The sequence below is a fragment of the Somniosus microcephalus genome, chromosome 4 (genome assembly GCF_052327205.1).
Source record: "Somniosus microcephalus isolate GS21.2 chromosome 4, FLI_Smic_1.0, whole genome shotgun sequence".
NCBI classification, from domain to species: Eukaryota; Metazoa; Chordata; class Chondrichthyes; order Squaliformes; family Somniosidae; genus Somniosus; species Somniosus microcephalus.
This window is the reverse complement of record NC_140990.1, coordinates 34,656,287-34,677,147: the sequence shown is the minus strand read 5'-3', so window position 1 is coordinate 34,677,147 and position 20,861 is coordinate 34,656,287. Positions and strand designations below refer to the sequence as shown.

At 47.5% G+C, this 20,861-nt stretch overlaps 1 pseudogene; it reads right to left on the bottom strand.

Moving 5' to 3' along the window:
* The window catches only part of LOC147118600 (uncharacterized), a 69,904-nt pseudogene extending 49,403 nt beyond the window's left edge, over nucleotides 1-20,501 (bottom strand).
* Between the last annotated feature and the right edge of the window lie 360 nt (nucleotides 20,502-20,861).

Genomic DNA, 20,861 nt, shown 5'->3' with positions numbered 1-20,861 from the left:
AAATTACCCAGCTTTCAGGAGAACAGCGACCACGACACCACACAACCCTGCCACGGCAACCTCTGCAAGACATGCCAGATCATCAACACAGATACCATCATCACACGTGAGGACACCACCCACCAGGTACATGGTACATACTCATGTGACTCAGCCAGCGTTGTCTACCTCATACATTGCAGGAAAGGATGCCCCGGAGCATGGTACATTGGCGAAACCATGCAGACACTGCGACAACGGATGAACGGACACCGCGCAACAATCACCAGGCAGGAGTGTTCCCTCCCAGTCGGGGAACACTTCAGCAATGAAGGACATTCAGCCTCCGATCTTCGGGTAAGCATTCTCCAAGGCGGCCTTCGAGACACACGACAACGCAAAATCATCGAGCAGAAACTGATAGCCAAGTTCCGCACACATGAGGACAGCCTCAACCAGGATCTTGGGTTCATGTCACGCTACATGTAACCCCCACCTGACGTAGAGTCATCCAGACTCGAGTCGTCACTGCTTTGTTCTCTCTACACAGATGCGGCCGGACCTGCTGTGATTTCCAGCAAAAAAATAGTTTTTTGTTTGTTTTTGTTTTTCATACAGACCCCAGCATCTGCAACATTTGACCCCTTGTGACCCCACCTCATTGTTCTTTGATGTAATGTTTTCCTGACTGACCTGTTTGGACACAATTCACACCATTGATTGCTGTGATTATTTCTCTGCCGAGGTGTGAAAAAGGGCAGTTAGAAAGATTACCTGTAATCATCTGGCAGTATTCTCTGACTATATATGCTGTGCCTATATGCATCTCTCCACTTCACCTGATGAAGGAGCAGCACTCCGAAAGCTTGTGATTTCAAATAAAGCTGGTGTAGTGTGACTTCTTACATTTGTCCACCCCAGTCCAACACAGGCATCTCCACATCATTTGTAAAGTCGGTGAGGGACACGTGACCCGGGCCCACGGCATGATTGACGGGAGCTTCCGACCAATAGGGAGCGAGCAGGGCGGCGCTGGAGGAGCGTGCCGATGGTGGGTCCTCCAACCAATCGGGGAGCCCGAGGGGCAGGACTAGCGCCAGCTGATTGTCTGATCCGCAGGGCAGCGAGTTTCTCCAGTCCCTTGTTCAGGGCCCGGGGCCAGGGGAGGCTGTGGGCCTTTATTCCCCTTATTGGACACAAGGCTCTTTGTCTCACAACACACTGGCTCAGGTTTTAATAGAGACTTTTTAAATTCATCAATAAAAGCAGATAAACCCCGTGCTTCTGTGGAACAAACTTTTTAATATTTGGGAGTAAAAGTACAAGTTTTTTTCCCTCTGGGGAATTCATTATTAGATTCAGGAAACAGCAACCACTTGTATTTATAAAGCGCCTTTAACGTAGTGAAACATCCCAAGTCTCTTCACAGGAGCGTTATAAAACAAAATTTGACACCGAGCCACATAAGGAGATATTCGGGCAGATGACCAAAAGCTTGGTCAAAGAGGTAGGTTTTAAGGAGCATCTTAAAGAAGGAGAGAGAGGTAGAGAGATGGAGAGGTTTAGGGAAGGAATTCCAGAGCTCAGGGCCCAGGCAACTGAAGGCACGGCCACAAATGGTGGAGCGATTAAAATCAGGGATGCTCAAGAGGCCAGAATTAGAGGAGCGCAGATATCTCAGCAGGGGGGTTGTGGAGCTGGAAGAGATTACAGAGATAGGGAGGGGCGAGGCCACGGAGGGATTTGAAAACAAGGATGAGAATTTTAAGAATGAGACACTTGAGGAAAAGCAGGGAGTGGGGGAGGGTCAAGCCCTTATGGGACAGGGTCGCTGATTCTGTTCTGCGACAGTTACTGGGACAGACTGTATCTCCCCCTCTCCTCCACACAGGGATTTGTGGTAGTTAAAGGGACAGCAATTCTCCTTGTTCTGTGAGATTGTAGTTAAAGGGACACTACTCTGAGATGGCTGCGAACCTTTAGTGCCGCCAGCCTTTCTGAAACATCTTCCTTTCTTTGAAGATCTGTGTGAACTCGCTGGTGACTCAGCAGGTTGGATGAACTCTGAAACCTCTTTGCACAGTCAGAACATTTAAAGGGTCTCTCATCGGTTCTGGGGCAGGAGGGATCTGGTTAACAGTGATCGCAATGTCATTAGGTTTAAAGTAGTTATGGAAAGGGACAAAGAAAAATCAACGGTGAAAATACCCAGCTGGAAGAGAGCCAATTTCAGTGATGTGAGAAGGGATCGAGCACAGGTGGACTGGAAACAAAGATTGTCCAGGAAAACAGTGAATGACCAATGGCAGGCCTTCAGGGCTGAGATAGTTCGGGTACAAACCAAACATATCCCCATAAGGAGGAAAGATGGGGCATCCAAAGCTAGAGCTCCCGATGACAAAGGATATCGAGGTTAGAATAAAACAGAAAAAGGAGGTTTACGACAAATGTTAGGTACAGAATACAGTCAAAAACCAGGCAGAATACAGAGAGTGTGGGGGAAATTGAAACAGGATATAAGAAGGGCAAAGAGACATTATGAAAAAAGATTAGTGGGTAACATAAAAGAGAACCCAAAGATCTTCTATAAATATATGAAAAGTAAAAGGACAGTTAAAAGAATGGTGGGGCCGATTAGTGACCAAACAGGAGCCCATCATACGGAGGCAGAGGGCGTGGCTGAGGTACTGAATGAGTACTTAGCATCTGTCTTCACAAAAGAAGAGGATGAAGTTAATGTCGCAGTACAGGAGGGGGGAGTAGAGAAATTGGATAAAAATGGATAGAAAGGAGGTGCTCAATAGGTTGTCATCACTCAAAGTTAACAAGTCATCCGGTCCAGATGCGATGCATCCTAGGTTGTTGAGGGAAGTTAGGGTGGAGATAACAGAAGCTCCGACCACAATCTTTCAATCTCCCTCAGATATATGGGAGGGGTGCCAGAGGACTGGAGGATTGCAAATGTTACACCCCTGTTCAAAAAAGGGGAGAGAGATAAACCTGGTAACTACAGGCCAATCAGTCTAATGTCAGTGGTGGGTGAACGACTAGAGACCATTGTCAAGGACAAAATTAATTCTCACTTGGAGAAGCATGGGTTAATAAGGGGCAGCCAGTATGGATTTGTTAAAGGTAAATTGTGTCTGATTAACCTGATTGAGTTCTTTGATGAAGTAACAGAGGGTTGATGAAGGTAGTGCAGTAGATGTTGTATATATGGACTTTCTAAAGGCATTTGATAAAGTACCACATAAAAGACTTACTCGGAAAATAGAAGCACAGGGAATTAAAGGGCTGATGGTAATTTGGGTATAATTGGCTAAGGGAGAGGAGGCAGTGAGCAGTGCTGAGGGATGTTTTTCTGACTGGAGGGAAGTATGCAGTGGGTTCCCCCAGGGGTAGGGATTAGGACCATTGCTTTTCTTGTTATAGATAACTGACCTGGACTTGGGTATAGGTGTACAAGTTTGAAGTTTACGGATGATACAAAACTTGGCAACGTAGTAAATAGTGAGCATAGTAGTAGCAGACTTCAGGAGGACAGAGACAGACTGTGAAATGAGCAGACACAAGGCAGATGAAATTAAATGCTAAGTGTGAAGTGATGCACTTTGGGAGCAACAACAGGGAGAGGCCGTATAATCTAAATGGGACTATTTTGAGGAGGTGCAAGAGCAGAGGGACCTGGGGGTGCATATTCACAAATCTTTGAAAGTGCCACGGCAAGTTGGTGAGGCGGTTCAGAAAGCGTATGGGATACTTGGCTTTGTAAATAGGGCCATTGAATACAAAAACAAGGAAGTTACACTAAACCTTTGCAAATCACTAGTTAGGAACATAGGACAGGAGGAGGCCATTCAGCCCCTCGAGCCTGTTCCGCCATTCAATGAGATCATGGCTGATCTGCGACCTAACTCCATACACCCGCCTTTGGCCCATATCCCTTAATACCTTTGGGTAACAAAAACCTATCAATCTCAGATTTAAAATGAACAATTGCTCTAACATCCATTGCCGTTTGCGGAAGAGAGTTCCAAACTTCTACCACCCTTCGTGTGTAGAAGTGTTTCCTAATTTCACTCCTGAAAGGTCTGGCTCTAATTTTTAGACTGTGCCCCCAGTCCTAGAATCCCCAACCAGCGGAAATAGTTTCTCTCTATCTACCCTATCTGTTCCCCTTAATATCCTGAAAACTTCCATCAGATCACACCTTAACCTTCTAAATTCCAAGGAATACAACCCTAATTTGTGTAATCTCTCCCCGTAACTTAACCCTTGAAGTCTGGGTATCATTCTGGTAAACCTACGCTGCACTCCCTCCAAGGCCAATATATCCTTCCTAAGGTGTGGTGCCCAGAACTGCTCACAGTACTCCAGGTGTGGTCTAACCAGGGTTTTGTACAGCTGCAGGGTTTTGACCTCAGCTGGAGTCTTGTGTACAGTTCTGGGCACCACACTTTAGGAAGGATGTCAAGGCCTTGGAGAGGGTACAGAGGAGGTTGACCAGGATGGTACCAGGGATGAGGGACTTCAGTTATGTGGAGAGATTGGAGAAGCTGGGATTGTTCCCATTAGAGCAGAGAAGGTTAAGAGGAATTCAAAATGATGAGGGGGTTTGATCGTGCAAGTAGGGAGAAACTGTTCACTCTGGCAAGTGGGTCGGTAACCAAAGGTCACAGATTTAAAATAGTTGCTAAAAGAACTAGAGGGGAATGAGGAGAATTGTTTTCACACAGAGGGTTGTTAAGATCTGGAACGCACCATCTGAAAGGATGCTGGAATCAGGTTCCACAGGAACTTTCAAATGCTAATTGGACATGTACTTGAAGAGGACTAGTTTACAGAGTTATGGGGATAAAGCTGGGGTTTGGGACTAAATTGGACAGCTCTTTCAAAGAGCCAGCACAGACACGATGGGCTGAATCACCTCCTTCTGTGCTGTTAGATTCTATGATCAGTGTGAACTCGCTGGTGTTCTTTAAGGCTCTTAGAGCTTTGAAAGTTCTTCCCACAGTCAGAACATTTAAAGGGTCTCTCGTCAGTGTGAACAAGCTGGTGTGACAGGAGGGTGCATGACTGAGTGAATCCCTTCCCACACGGAGCAGGTGAACGGCCTCTCCCCAGTGTGGAGGAGCCGATGTCTCTTCAGCTCCCCGGAGCTTTTAAATCTCTTCCCACAGTCAAAACATTTAAAGGGGTTCTCTCCAGTGTGAACTCGCTGATGTACCAGCAGGTTGGAGGACTGACCGAATCCCTTCCCACACACGGAGCAGGTGAATGGCCTCTCCCCAGTGTGAACTTGCTGGTGTTGCTTGAGCTCCCGGGGGATTTTAAGGCTCTTCCCACACTCAGAACATTTAAAGGGTCTCTCATTAGTGTGAACTCGCTGGTGTCCCTTCAGCTCCCCAGAGCTTTTAAAGCTCTTCCCACAGTCAGAACATTTAAAGGGTCTCTCGTCATTGTGAACAAGCTGGTGTCTCTGCAGATTGGATGACTGAGTGAATCCCTCCCCGCATTCGGAGCAGGTGAACGCTCTCTCCCCAGTGTGAACTCGCTGGTGTTGCTTGAGCTCCATGGGGATTTTAAAACTCTTCCCACACTCAGAACATTTAAAGGGTCTCTCGTTAGTGTGAACTCGCTGGTGTGTTTGCAGGTGGGATGAACAAACAAATCCCTTTCCACACACGGAGCAGGTGAATGGACTGTCCCTGGTGTGACTGCGCCATTGAAGTTCTATTGCAGACGGGGAACTGAAGCCCTTCCCGCCGTCCCCACCTTTACCCGGTTTCTCCCCGGTGTGACAGTGCATGTGTCTCACCAGGTCAGGCAATCGGCTGAATCCGCGTCCAGACACTGAACACGTGTGCGGTTTGTCATCGCTGCGATCACTGCTTTCTCCTTCCATGTGCAAAGGCCGATGATATTCAGGTCCGGATGAATCGAGTGACTCTGTCAGATTTTTACATGATGTTTGGTCTGAGCTTCCCGCCTGTAACTGTTCACTTCTATAACCCTGTAAATTGAGATCAGAAAAGGATCAGAGGCAAAATGTTGTTTAACTTTCCCCTTTCCGACCCTAGGGGCAGGGAAGCTGATTTTCAGGCCCCAGCTGCTTCACAGGTTGGTTGAAAGGATGAACAGTAATGGCGGCTGCAATGCCCACAAGCCCCCACGCTCCAGAAAGCGCACTGTTGACTCTGAGTCCCGCGCATGTGCTCATGGACCCGCGCTCTCCCTCCTGCTCCACAATCGCCCGTCCCGATCGGTCCGCAACGCGCATGCTCAGCACACAAAACCCCGCGGTTGGAACATCGGCCGCGCATGCAGAGCCGCAACATCTGGTACACGTGCGCGGCTCAGGTGGGGGTGAGTCGGTGTTTCGCCTCAGCCGCCAGGGAGGTGCGCATGAGCAGGACGACCCAACATTCTTCCCGTCAGCAATCACTCCCTCGTTTCTGTAATAAAAACAGAAAATGCTGGAAATACTCAGCAGGTCAGTGGAGCGAGAAACAGAGTTAATGTTTCAGGTCGATGACCTTTCGTCAGAACTGCTTGTTCTTTCGTGCCAGCCAGTGGCTCAGTTGGTAGCCCTCTCGCCTCTGAGTCAGAAAGTTGTGGGTTCAAGTCCCACTCCAGAGACTTGAGCACCAAAATCTAGGCTGAAATTCCAGTGCAGTGCTGAGGGACTGCGGCACTGTCGAAGGTGCTGATTTTTGGAGTAGTCGTTAAACCGAGGCCCCGTCTGCTCTCTCAGGTGGATGTCAAAGATCCTGTGGCACTATTTCGAAGAAGAAAAGCAAAGAGAGGGCATGAAAAAATACTGGCAAGGAAAACAAGTGGAGCCTATTAGGGACTATAAAGGTAACCTGTGTGTGGAAGTGGAAGACATGAATATGGTTCTTAATGAATACTTTGCACCTGTTTTCACAAAAGAGAGGGACGATGCAGACATTGCAATCAGGGAGGAGGAGTGTTGCAGTGGGGAAAGAGTTAAACTGACATCGCTGGCAGTTTCACTGAATGGTGTAATAAAGACCATACTTTGCAGTAATAAGCTTTTTCTAAGTTGCTGAATTGGCCGTGGAGATAACACAGCCGGACATGGAACCATAAGAGGCCGAGAGGATGTAAGTTCTGTTATGGCAGGAAAGTAAAACAATGAGTTGGAAGTAAAGAGGCCGAGAGAGGCAGGAAAGGAGGACAATGAGTCAGAAGTACAATGTTAATGAGACCCATCTGGCATAAACAGAGATCAGAGGTGCAACAACAGCTTGTGGGATAACGGCCGATAATAAAGGCGGTACTTTAATGTAACGCAGCATAGGCAACCAATCAGTGAAGATGCATGTGGGCCGGGATCCAATCGGGTGGCAGGAATGAATTGTGCATGAGATGGCCATGTGTATTGTAATGTATAAAAATGTAGTGTTTGCTGTAACAATTTGGAAAGGTCTGGCTAAGACAGAGCAGACTGTTTCCCCACCGGTGCAATAAAGACAACTTGACTATTGATCTAAAACCTTGTGTCGAGTGTTGGTTTAAAATACTCCACAACAATTGGCGTCACGAGCAGGATTCGAGCCTGTGTGGGGATAGACAGTACACATGGACCAGGGTCCCGCAGGGGTTCCACAATAGTCCAAATATATTCCACCGTGTACTGAGTCAAGCCTTAGACAAGTTAGACTTATCAAAGTACCAGAGCGCCCTACTCCAATATGTCGATGACATAATGATTGCATCAGAGGATGCCAAAGGACACATGGGAGCATTACTAGTCACCCTCCAGATACTTAAGAAAGCTGGCTTTAAATTGAACCCCCAAAAAAAGGCACAGGTTGGATTGTCCAAAGTAAAGTATCTAGGGCATGAAATTAGCCAGGGGTATAAGGCACTCCCGCAGGAACGAAAGGCAGCCATAAAAGACATGCCAAGGCCAGTGACTGTCCGGGGAGTGAGGAAAGTGTTGGGACTGTTTAACTACTGCAGGAATTTTATATCAGACTTTGCAGGGAAAGCAGAGCCGATTCAACGGTTAGTTAAAGGGGGAGACCCGCCACTGATAAGATAGAATGGGAATCGGAGCAGGACGAGGCTTATGTAAAATTAAAAGCAGCCCTGACGTCTGCACCCTGTGGTAAACCACTGTTTGTATTCCTGTTTGTCCTGTTTGTATTCCACTGTGTACATGCCTGGACATGCCTCGGCTGACTCCTCCCACAGGTCCTAGTATAAAGGTGACTGCTCCCCAGCCCTTGTATCCTGGACCGGTCGACCACTCGAGGCAGACCTCCATTCTGTTGTTAATAAAAGCCTTTGGTTACTCTTCTAACTCTCAGTCTTTTATGAGTAATTGATAGCGCATCACACCCACACTAGGATTGCCAAATATAGTCAAACCATTCCATATATACTATAGTATAGACGGGAACTTCTATAATGCTGTAGTCACCCAAGAGTATGGGGGAGATATGAGGCCAATTGCCTATTACTCCACCCAACACACCCCCGTGGCTAAAGGAATGGTGAGATGTGTGGCGGCCCTCGACTGCGCTGCATGGGCGGTGTGGATATGCGAGCCCGTCACTATGTCAGGACAGCTGATATTACACACACAACACACAGTGTGGACCTGCTAAACACAGGCAAAATGAAGGCTGCATCAGACAGAAGGAGGGCGGCTTGGGAAGCAGTATTGATACCCAAGGACAGATCAGTCCAGATTATAAGGGAACATAGAGTCAACCCCGCAGAGGGAATGCTAACAGAGGGTGAGGCACACGAGTGTCAGTTAGTAATCGAAGAAGAGGTGAGAGGAACCGTATCAGAATCGCCCCTTGAAAATCCCGAAAACACCTTTTATGTGGACGGATCTTGCCGAGATATAAATGGGGAGCCACACACGGTTGGGCAGTAGTATCAGAGAATGGAGAAACAGTCGCAAATGGAGGGCTTGAAGGAGGAACCTCAGCTCAAGTAGCAGAACCAGTGGCTCTCACAGAAGCATTGAAATTGGCAAAGGGAAAACGAGTAAATATATACACAGATAGTGGGTATGCGTTTGGGGTAGTACATGATATGATAGCGTGGAATAGGAGAGGATATGTAACCTCCGGAGGAGGACAAATACAGCATGAGGAGGTAGTGAGAGACCTAGTAGAAGCGGTAAAAGGAGTAGAAGAGGTAGCAGTGATTAAAATAAAGGCACACCGCAAGATAGTGAGCGAGCAACAAACAGGAAATATGCTAGCTGATCAGGCAGCAAGAGCAGCAGGTAGAATAACAGCAGAGGAAGTGAACATTAAAAGAATCCAAGAGGAGACCGAAATGGAGGAGCAGGAGCAGTGGACAAAGAGAGGCGCAGCCAAAGGTAGAGATGGAATATGGAAAAAGGATCACAGGGTGACCGGACTGACACCATATGAACTCAGGACTGGACGAGCAGTGTGTCTGCCGGAAGGAGTAGCATCTGGTAGCGAGGGACTGGGACCCTTAAAAGATAAAATTAGGAAATACGTACAAACATTGGATAATCAATTGAAGGAGCTCAAACAAGAAGTTAAAGAACAACAAGACATCAGAGATAAAAAATACACAAAAGCAGGGGGCCTCGGAGCCCCTACCCAAGGTGGGCGAGCAGGTATTTGTTAAAATATTGCCAGAGAGATCGGGATTCTCACCTAGATGGACCGGACCATTTGAGGTTATCATGACCAGCGATACGTGCGCATGTATAGATATGGGGGAAAAGGGTAGATGGAAACATTGGACCCAATTAAAACGGTACAACAATAACCCATCTGATCTTAAATCCCACAGGAACAATGGAATAAACACCGGAGATAAACTAACCTCTGGTGACGACCAGGCATCTGCTTAATTTACAGGGAAACTTCACCATGAAGGTGGGATTACTGCTGGGACATGAAATAAGCAAAGGGACATCCCACATTACACGACAAGTACATGATGAAGCCCCATGTTTTAATGGAACAATCACATTCGGAGTCTCATCCACGGCTCCCAATACACAGAAAGAAGAGACAAGCGAACCGAGGATGCCACAATGTCCAGATATGAAACCTGGACCCATGAATGGACTAGTATTATTTACCGAGGGAGAACAATTGTATGGTAACGGGAGACACAAAATTGTACCGGTGCTAATGAACTTAACCATGTTACAATGGCCAGGATATTGTGAAAGGTTTACTAAAACTAGAGAATTGTATGGATATATGATAAAGAATGTAATTACCAAGCTGCTGATGCGACAGGGGCGACTAATTTTAGGGGACATGCTGCATTCCACCAAAGGATTAAGAGGAGCTTAGGAACCGATGTACTCACAGGAATAAACACGGGGACTTCATTCATTAATGCCCTAGATATACAAGGAGTCCAGAGTCATGTGGAACAACTACAAAGGGTAATACAGCAGATTTTAGAAAAGGAAACTGGTTTGGTTCAACAAGGATCAGAGTTGGGAGGACACACGATGAGGAAATTACTCGAGGGAATCAAGGTTCTAGAGGACCGTGCCAGCATTATCAACAAACTAAACCATAGAGATGAGGAACAGGTAAAAGACGGGGTAGAGAGAGGCTTATGTCATGCCTATGGCCAATGGATCACCGGACAGTTAAAACATAATCTGGCACAGACACAGCGAGGTGAGGTACTAGACTGGATTAACAGCACACAGCTCTATGGCCTGAGCCAGAATCCAGGCCCTCTGAGTACTTGTACCCTCAAAGGGATGACCAGAGAATATCCAGTGATACAAAAATGTAAAGCAGAAGTGACAGCAATGATAGGCATGGTGCTCCTGATACCAGTGGTGGGACTAGACACGACTCCATACCCACAGTACCAGGTAACAAACATAGGCATAGTGAGGGGTGAGACATACCTCCAATACTATCCAATTGATACCTATGCCATCAGGAAGAATGGTACTATGAGAGGAGTCTCCCTAAACGGATGCCACGGGAAAGGCACGCTTACGATATGCCCACATCCGGTAGGAGAAGGCCCTAAGGATGAGTGCGGCTATAATAAGACAGAGGGGTGTGTGTTGTAATTATCACATGTTGATCACCATCACATCCGCTCGGGATATAGAGGCGAAGGGGAGTATTGTATAGCCACCACAGAGACTGAGTACCAATATAGTAACCTTGTATGTGCAATCACAATGCCTAACTTCTGCTTTACGCCAAAGATCCCTGTGACAATTGGACACACCAGATTGGTGTATGTACATTCAAGGGAGGAGATAAAACTAAATGTGCCAGATAGTCTAAAGGATGAGTTGGTTAATTATGAAGATCCGGTAGGGGCCCCAATACCCCGCCTGCAAGAGAATCTGCAAGAAATGAAAGAGGATTTAAATAAGATGGTGAAATAATACAGTGTTGCAAAGGAATCTTGGGGAATTAGGAAGGGACATCGAGGTAGAGCTACAGGACGTCCCGTGGTATGAGAAGCTGTGGGATTGGGGAATGAATGTCAACATACACCCATGGATCCGCATCATTTCTCATATATTAGCGATAGTACAGTTAGTCATGGCGATAGGATGGGGAATAGCAGCATGCACCACTTGTAAAAAGAAACGGACCAAACAAAGAGCTAAAGCGATTCGGAAAACACAAGATTGCTCTAAACATGATGGGTATGCAGGGCCTCCCGAACCAGTGCCTGATCACCGCATGGGGCAGGAGGCACAGCGATGCTTATACATGTGGTTTAACTTAGGCAAGGGCCAAGTACCAATTGCAGTGGGGAAAGAGTTAAACTGACATCGCTGGCAGTTTCACTGAATGGTGTAATAAAGACCATACTTTGAAGCTTTTTCTAAGTTGCTGAATTGGCAGTGGAGATAATCTAGCCGGACATGGAACCATAAAAGGCCTAAGAGGATGTAAGTTCTGTTCTAGCAGGAAAGTAAAACAATGAAAGAAGCCTAGAGCGGCAGGAAAAGAGAACAATCAACCAGAAGTACAATGTTGATGAGACCCATTTGGCATAAAAAGAGGTCATAGGTGCAACAACAGCTTGAGGGATAACGGACATATACTTTTCAGATAATAAAGGCGGTACTTTAATGTAACGCGGCATAGGCAACCAATCAGTGAAGATGCATGCGGGCCAAGGTCCAATCGGGTGGCAGGAATGAAGTTTGACGTGTATTGTAATGTATAAAAATGTAGTGTTTGCTGTACCAATTTGGAAAGGTCTGGCTAAGACAGAGCAGACTGTTTCCCCACCGGTGCAATAAAGACAACTTGACTATCGATCTAAAACCTTGTGTCGAGTGTTGGTTTAAAATACTCCACAACAATGATGGAGTTGTACAAAACTCTAGTTAGGCCACAGCTGGAATACTGTGTGCAGTTCTGGTCGCCACAGTATAGGAGGGATGTGATTGCATTGGAGAGGCTGCAGAGGAGATTCACCAGGACGTTACCTGGGCTGGAGCGCTTCAGCTATGAAGAGAGACTGGACCGGCTGGGGTTGTTTTCCTTAGAGGAGAGAAGGCTGAGGTGGGACCTGATTGAGGTGTACAAAATTATGAGGGGCATAGATAGGGTAGATGGAAAGGAACTTTTCCCCTTAGTCAATAACCAGGGGGCATAGTTTCAAGATAAGGGGCAGGAGGTTTAGAGGGGATTGGAGGAAAAACATTTTCACCCAGAGGGTGGCTGGAATCTGGAACTCACTGCCTGAAAGGGTGGTAGAGGCAGGAACCCTCACAACATTCAAGAAGCATTTAGATGAGCACTTGGAACACTAAAGCAAACAAGGCTACGGACCAAGTGCTGGAAAATGGGATTAGAATAGACAGGGCTTGATGGCCGGTGCAGACACGATGGGCCAAAGGGCCTCTTTCTGTGCTGTATAAATCTATGACTCTAATCTGTTTTTGTTATGTAGGTTGAGGGATAAATATTAGCCAGGACACCGGGGATAACTCCCCTACTCTTCTTCAAAATAGTGCCATGGGGTCTTTTACATCCACCTGAGAGAGCAGACAGGGCCTCGGTTTAACGTCTCCGCTGAAAGACGGCACCTCCAACAGTGCAGCACTCCCTCAGCACTGCATTGGAGTGACAGCCTAGCTTTATGTGCTCAAGTCCCTGGAGTGGGACTTGAACCCACAGTCTTCTGACTCAGAGGGGACTTATTCCCCTTATTGGACACAAGGCTCTTTGTCTCACAACGCAATGTCTCAGATTTTAAAGATGTTTCATTCACCAGAAAATGACGAAGTACAACATTAAATAAATCTGGAATGAAAAGTTTGTATCAGTGATGGTGACCATGAAACTATCGGATTGTGTAAAAACCCATCTGGTTCACTAATGTCCTTTAGGGAAGGAAATCTGCCGTCCTTACCCGGTCTGGCCTATTGGTGACTCCAGACCCACAGCAATGTGGTTGACTCTTAACTGCCCTCTGAAATGGCCCAGTGAGTCACTCAGTTGTATTCAGAAGGCGGCTCACCACCACCTTCGAGGGCAATTAGAGATGGGCAATAAATACTGGCCTTGCTGGCGATGCCCACATCCTGTGAATGAATAAAAACACACAGTGGTCAGCTTCAGAACATAACAATTAGGAGCAGGAGTCGGCCATTCGGCCCCTCGAGCCTGCTCCACCATTCAATGAGATCATGGCTGATCTTCGACCTCAACTCCACTTTCCCACCTGATCCACATATCCCTTGATTCCCCTGGAGTCCAAAAATCTCTCTCAGCCGTGAATATACTCAACGACTGAGCATCCACAGCCCTTTGGGGCAGAGAATTCCAAAGATTCACAACCCTCTGAGTGAAGAGATTCCTCCTCATCTCAGTCTTAAATGGACAAGCCCTTTTCCTGAGACTATGCCCCCTAGTCCTGGAATCTCCAGCCAGGGGAAACAACCTCTCAGCATCTACCCTGTCAATCCCCTTCAGAATCTTGTATGTTTCAATGAGATCACCTCTCATTCTTCCAAGTCCCATCAAACAGTCCCAGGGCAGGTACAGCAGGGGTTAGATACAGAGTAAAGCTCCCTCTACACTGTCCCATCAAACACTCCCAGGGCAGGTACAGCACGGGTTAGATACAGAGTAAAGCTCTCTCTACACTGTCCCATCAAACACTCCCAGGGCAGGTACAGCACGGGTTAGATACAGAGTAAAGCTCCCTCTACACTGTCCCATCAAATACTCCCAGGGCAGGTACAGCACGGGTTAGATAGAGAGTAAAGCTCCCTCTACACTGTCCCATCAAACACTCCCAGGGCAGATACAGCACAGCTTAGATACAGAGTAAATCGCCCTCTACACTGTCCCATCAAACACTCCCAGGGCAGGTACAGCATGGGTTTGATACAGAGTAAAGCTCCCTCTACACTGTCCCATCAAACACTCCCAGGGCAGGTACAGCATGGGTTAGATACAGAGTAAAGCTCCCTCTACACTGTCCCATCAAACACGCACAGGGCAGATACAGCACAGGTTAGATACAGAGTAAATCTCCCTCTACACTGTCCCATCAAACACTCCCAGGGCAGGTACAGCACGGGTTAGATACAGTCACTGACACAAATCTCTTCCTGTCTGATATAAACCAACCTCACAGTCACTGACACCAATCTCCTCCTGTCTGATATAAACCAACCCCACAGTCACAGACACCAATCTCCTCCTGTCTGATATAAACCAACCCCACAGTCACAGACACCAATCTCCTCCTGTCTGATATAAACCAACCCCACAGTCACAGACACCAAACTCCTCCTGTCTGATATAAACCAACCCCACAGTCACAGACACCAATCTCCTCCTTTCTGATATAAACCAACCCCACAGTCACTGACACCAATCTCCTCCTGTCTGATATAAACCAACCCCACAGTCACAGACACCAATCTCCTCCTGTCTGATATAAACCAACCCCACAGTCACAGACACCAAACTCCTCCTGTCTGATATAAACCAACCCCACAGTCACAGACACCAATCTCCTCCTGTCTGATATAAACCAACCCCAAAGTCACTGACACCAAGCTCCTCCTGTCTGATATAAACCAACCCCACAGTCACTGACACCAATCTCCTCCTGTCTGATATAAACCAACCCCACAGTCACTGACACCAATCTCCTCCTGTCTGATATAAAACAACCCCAGTCACTGACACCAATCTCCTCCTGTCTGATATAAACCAACCCCACAGTGACTGACACCAATCTCCTCCTGTCTGACATAAACCAACCCCACAGTCACTGACACCAATCTCCTCCTTTCTGATATAAACCAACCCCACAGTCACTGACACCAATCTCCTCCTGTCTGATATAAACCAACCCCACAGTGACTGACACCAATCTCCTCCTGTCTGACATAAACCAACCCCACAGTCACTGACACCAATCTCCTCCTTTCTGATATAAACCAACCCCAAAGTCACTGACACCAAGCTCCTCCTGTCTGATATAAACCAACCCCACAGTGACTGACACCAATCTCCTCCTGTCTGACATAAACCAACCCCACAGTGACTGACACCAATCTCCTCCTGTCTGACATAAACCAACCCCACAGTCACTGACACCAATCTCCTCCTGTCTGATATAAACCAACCCCACAGTGACTGACACCAATCTCCTCCTTTCTGATATAAACCAACCCCAGTCACTGACACCAATCTCCTCCTGTCTGATATAAACCAACCCCACAGTGACTGACACCAATCTCCTCCTGTCTGATATAAACCAACCCCACAGTCACTGACACCAATCTCCTCCTTTCTGATATAAACCAACCCCACAGTCACTGACACCAATCTCCTCCTGTCTGATATAAATCAACCCCAGTCACTGACACCAATCTCCTCCTGTCTGATATAAATCAACCCCAGTCACTGACACCAATCTCCTCCTGTCTGATATAAATCAACCACACAGTCACTGACACCAATCTCCTCCTAATAAGAACATAAGAAATAGGTGCAGGAATAGGCCACTTGGCCCCTCGAGCCTGCTCCGCCATTCAATAAGATCATGGCTGATCTTGGGCTCAAATCCACTTCCCCGCCCACTCCCCATATCCCTTCACTCCCTGATGTTGCAAAAATCTGTCTATCGCGACCTTAAATGTATTTATTGACTCCGCCTCCACAGCTCTCTGGGGCAGAGAATTCCACAGATTTACGACCCTCTGAGAGAAGAAATTCTTCCTCATCTCAGTTCTAAAAGGGTGACCCATTATTCTGAAACTATGCCCCCGAGTTCTAGATTTCCCCACGAGGGGAAACATCCTCTCTGCATCTACCTTGTCGAGCCCCCTCAGTATAGATCCCCTCTTATTGTTCTAACTTCCAATGAGTATAGGCCCAGCCTGCTCAACCTTTCCTCATAAGTCAAACCCCTCATCTCTGGAATTAACCTAGCGAATCGTCTCTGAACTGCCTCCATTGCAAGTATATCCTTCCTTAAATAAGGAGACCAAAACTGTACGCAGTACTCCAGGTGTGGTCTCACCAATACCCTGTACAGTTGTAGCAGGCCTTCCCTGCTTTTATACTCCAGCCCCCTTGAAATAAAGGCCAACATTCCATTTGCCTTTTTGATTACTTGCTGTACCTACATGCTAACTTTTTGTGTTTCATGCACAAGGACCCCCAGATCCCTCTGAACTGTAGCATTTTGTAATCTCTCTCCATTTAAATAATAATTTGTTTTTTTATGTTTCCTGCCAAGGTGGATAACCTCGCACTTTTCCACATTATACTCCATCTGCCAAATGTTTGCCCACTCACTTAGCCTGTCTATATCCCTTTGCAGATTCTTTGAATCCTCTGCACTACTTGCTTTCCCACCCATCTTTGTATCATCCACAAACTTGGCAACATTACACTCGGTCCCTTCATCCATGTCATTAATGCAGATTGTAAATAGTTGAGGCCCCAGCACTGATCCCTGTGGCACCCCACTAGTTACCGTTTGCCAACCGGAAAATGACCCATTTATCCTGATTCTCTGCTTTCTGTTAGTTAGCCAATTCTCTATCCATGCTAATATATTACCCCCAATTCCGTGAGCTCTTATCTTGGCAGTAACCTTTTTATGTGGCACCTTATCGAATGCCTTTTGGAAATCCAGCTCCTGTCTGATATAAACCAATCCCACAGGCCCAGAAAGATTAAACTCAGCCTGTTACTTGGATTGGACTTGTCTCCATTCCCGTGCTGAGGGAATTGCTGTACCAGACGGGAGGGGCAACATTTGGGGACTCTCGATTCTCCACCAATTCCCATTCCCCTTCTTTCTGGTGGATAATGGAGGTGCCACTGTGTGTAATGTGCAAGTCAGTAAGAATTGTCAGCGAGGATTAATCAGCACTTTCTAATTGGAGATATTAATCCATGGAACTTTTCAGAAAATAAATTGTAGATTTTGTACCAAAGATCAATTTAGGGTTAAAGTAAAATTCATAATTTTGTCAAATAATTTCTTATGAAAGTCCTGAATTAAGGGGAAAGATCATAGACAATGGTTCTTAAAGGGACACTGCAGCCCCAACAAGTCAATCAGCCATATATCCATAATATTAACCCTGTAACTGGGCTGGAGTTTATTAACATCAGCAGAAACAAACCCCAACTGTCAGAATGATTTCAGTCCTGGATGTGATTAACAGCAGCAATAACATCAGAATCCAACTCCTGCAGTCACATGTGAACTTGCTGGTGTCTCAGCAGGCTGGATGATCGAAAGAAACCCTTCCCACACACGGAGCAGGTGAACGGCCTCTCCCCAGTGTGAATTTGTTGGTGTGTCAGCAGGCTGGACGATCGAGTGAAACCCTTCCCACACACGGAGCAGGTGAACGACCTCCCCTGAGTGTGAATTCGTTGGTGTGTCAGCAGGGTGGATGAACAAGTGAATCCCTTCCCACACACGGAGCAGGTGAATGGCCTCTCTCCAGTGTGAATTCGCTGGTGTGTCAACAGGGTGGATGAACAAGTGAATCCCTTCCCACACACGGAGCAGGTGAACGGTCCATCCCCGGTGTGAACTCTCTGGTGTGTCACCAAATGGAATGACTGAGTGAATCCCTTCCCACACACGGAGCAGGTGAACGGCCTCTCCCCAGTGTGAGTGCGTTGGTGTACAATGAGATTGAATGACTGCATGAACCTTTTCCCACAGTGAGAGCAACTGAATGGTCTCTCGTCAGTGTGAACTCGCTGATGTTGAATCCGTTCCTCAGAGCTTTTAAAGCAGTTCGCAGTCGGAGCATTTAAAAGGTCTCTCCTCAGTGTGAACTCACTGGTGTCTCAGAAGGGGGGCTGAATTGGTGAATCCCTTGCCACACTCGGAGCAGGTGAACGGCCTCTCCCCAGTGTGAACTCGCCGGTGTCTCAGCAGGTTGGACGACTGAGCGAATCCCTTCCCACACATGGAGCAGGTGAACGGTCTCTCCCCAGTGTGACTGCATCGATGAGTTTCCAGGTGGGACGGGGAGCTGAATCCCTTCCCACAGTCCTCACATTTCCATGGTTTCTCCGTGGTGCGGGTGTCCTTGTGTCTCTCCAGGTTGGACGATCGGTTGAAGCCTCGTCCACACACAGAACACGTGTACAGTTTCTCCCCGCTGTGAATGGTGCGATGCTTTTCAAGCTGTGTAACTGGTTAAAGCACTTTCCACAGTCAGTGCACTGGAACACTGTCACTCGGGTGTGTGTGTGTGTCGGTGCTTTTCCAGTCACACTGATGTTTGAAATCTTTTCCCACAGACAGAACAGACAAACTTTTCTCCTTCCACATTCAAAGGCCGATGATATTCAGGTCCAGATGAATTGAGTGACTCTCAGATCTTGACGTGATGTTTGGTTTGAGTTTCCCATCTGCAAATCCTTTCCTTCTAATACCCTGTAAAAGGATTTTATAAAAGTCATCACTGTAAGTACAGGATAGGAATTCAGAACAGACAATTCTAGTTTCTATACAACGTTCTTTGACACATAGGGATTCCAGCCCTGGGACCGTACGTGGGGATTCCAACCCTGGGAATGTACATGGGGATTCTGACCCTGGGTCTGTAAATGGGGTTTCCAACCCTGGGACTGTACATGGGGTTTCCAGCCCTGGGAATGTACATGGTGATTCCAGCCCTGGGAACGTACGTGGGGATTCCGACCCTGGGACCGTACGTGGGGATTCCAGCCCTGGGACCGTACATGGGGTTTCTGACCCTGGGACTGTACATGGGGATTCTGACCCTGGGACTGTACATGGGGACTCCAACCCTGGGACAGCACATGGGGATTCTAACCCTGGGACTGTACATGGGGATTCTAACCCTGGGACTGTACATGGGGATTCTAACCCTGGGACTGTACCTGGGGATTCCGACCCTGGGACTGTACATGGGGATTCTAACCCTGAGACTGTACATGGGGATTCTAACCCTGGGGCTGTACATGGGGATTCTAACCCTGGGACTGTACACGGCGATTCTAACCCTGGGACTGTACATGGGGATTCTAACCCTGGGATTGTACATGGGGATTCTGACCCTGGGACTGTACATGGGGATTCTAACCCTGGGGCTGTACATGGGGATTCTAACCCTGGGACTGTACATGGGAGCGCAGCTCTGAAAGAACAAAAGATATGCATTTCTATAGCGCCTTGGACGTCTCAAAGCGATTTACAGCCAATGAAGTAGTTTTTGAAGTGTAGTCACTGTTCAGTGTAGGACAGGCGGCAGCCAGTTTGTGCACAGCAAGCTCCCGCAAACAGCAATGTGATAATGACCAGATAAGCTGGTTTTTTTTAATGATGTTGATTGCGGGATAAATATTGGCCAGGACACCGAGGATAACTCAGCTGCTCTTCTTCAAATAATGTCCTGGGAACTTTTACGCCCACCTGAGAGAACAAACGGGGCCTCGGTTTAACGTTGCATCTGATAAAACGGCACTTCTGACAGTGCAGCACTCCCTCAGCACTGCACTGGAACGTCAGCCTAGATTTCTGCGCTCAAGTCTCTGGAGTGGGACTTGAACCCACAAACTCCTGGGGCTCTTTTACAATTCTATGGCATGTAAACTCTGAGCTTGGCACTTCCCAGCGCCTTCAGGAGAGATGGGGAGAAATGCCCTGTGTGCAGAATGAGAATACAATAACTGAGACATTGATTGTCTCTCCCGGGCACTGGGACCCGGATGGAAGCAGACACTGAAGCCCCGCCCACACTTTTTAAGATGGCTGCGCATGCGCTCTGTTCCACACTGAATCAAACTGGCGTCGCACCGGAACTTTCCGCCCCTGCAGCTGCAAACACGGGATCTTCAGATTATTATTCGGGACTTGCGGCCTGCCCCAGTTGTTTATGAAGCCTCCCCACCTACCTACCGGTCCATTGCTCCCCTGCACCCTCCGATTCTTACCCGCTGCCGAAGCGCGCTTCCAGCTGCTGATCCTCCGTCTGTCCGTCTCCTGTACACCGTACTGCGCATGCTCAATACACCCAACCGTACCGCGCCTGCGCGCTGGGCTCCTGCAGTCTGGGCACATTCTCCACCGCGGGGAATGCTGGGTAAAAGACCCCCATTGAAAGACCAGATTAGTGAATAAGAAATAGGAGCTGGAATCGGCCACTTGGCCCCTCGAGTCTGCTCCGCCATTCAATAAGATCATGGCTGATCTTGGGCTCAAAGCCACTTCCCCGCCCGCTCCCCATAACCCTTCACTCCCTTATCTTGCAAAAATGTGTCTATCTCCACCTTAAATGTATTTAATGACTCCGCCTCCACAGCTCTCTTGGGGCAGAGAATTCCACAGATTTACGACCCTCTGAGAGAAGAAATTCCTCCTCA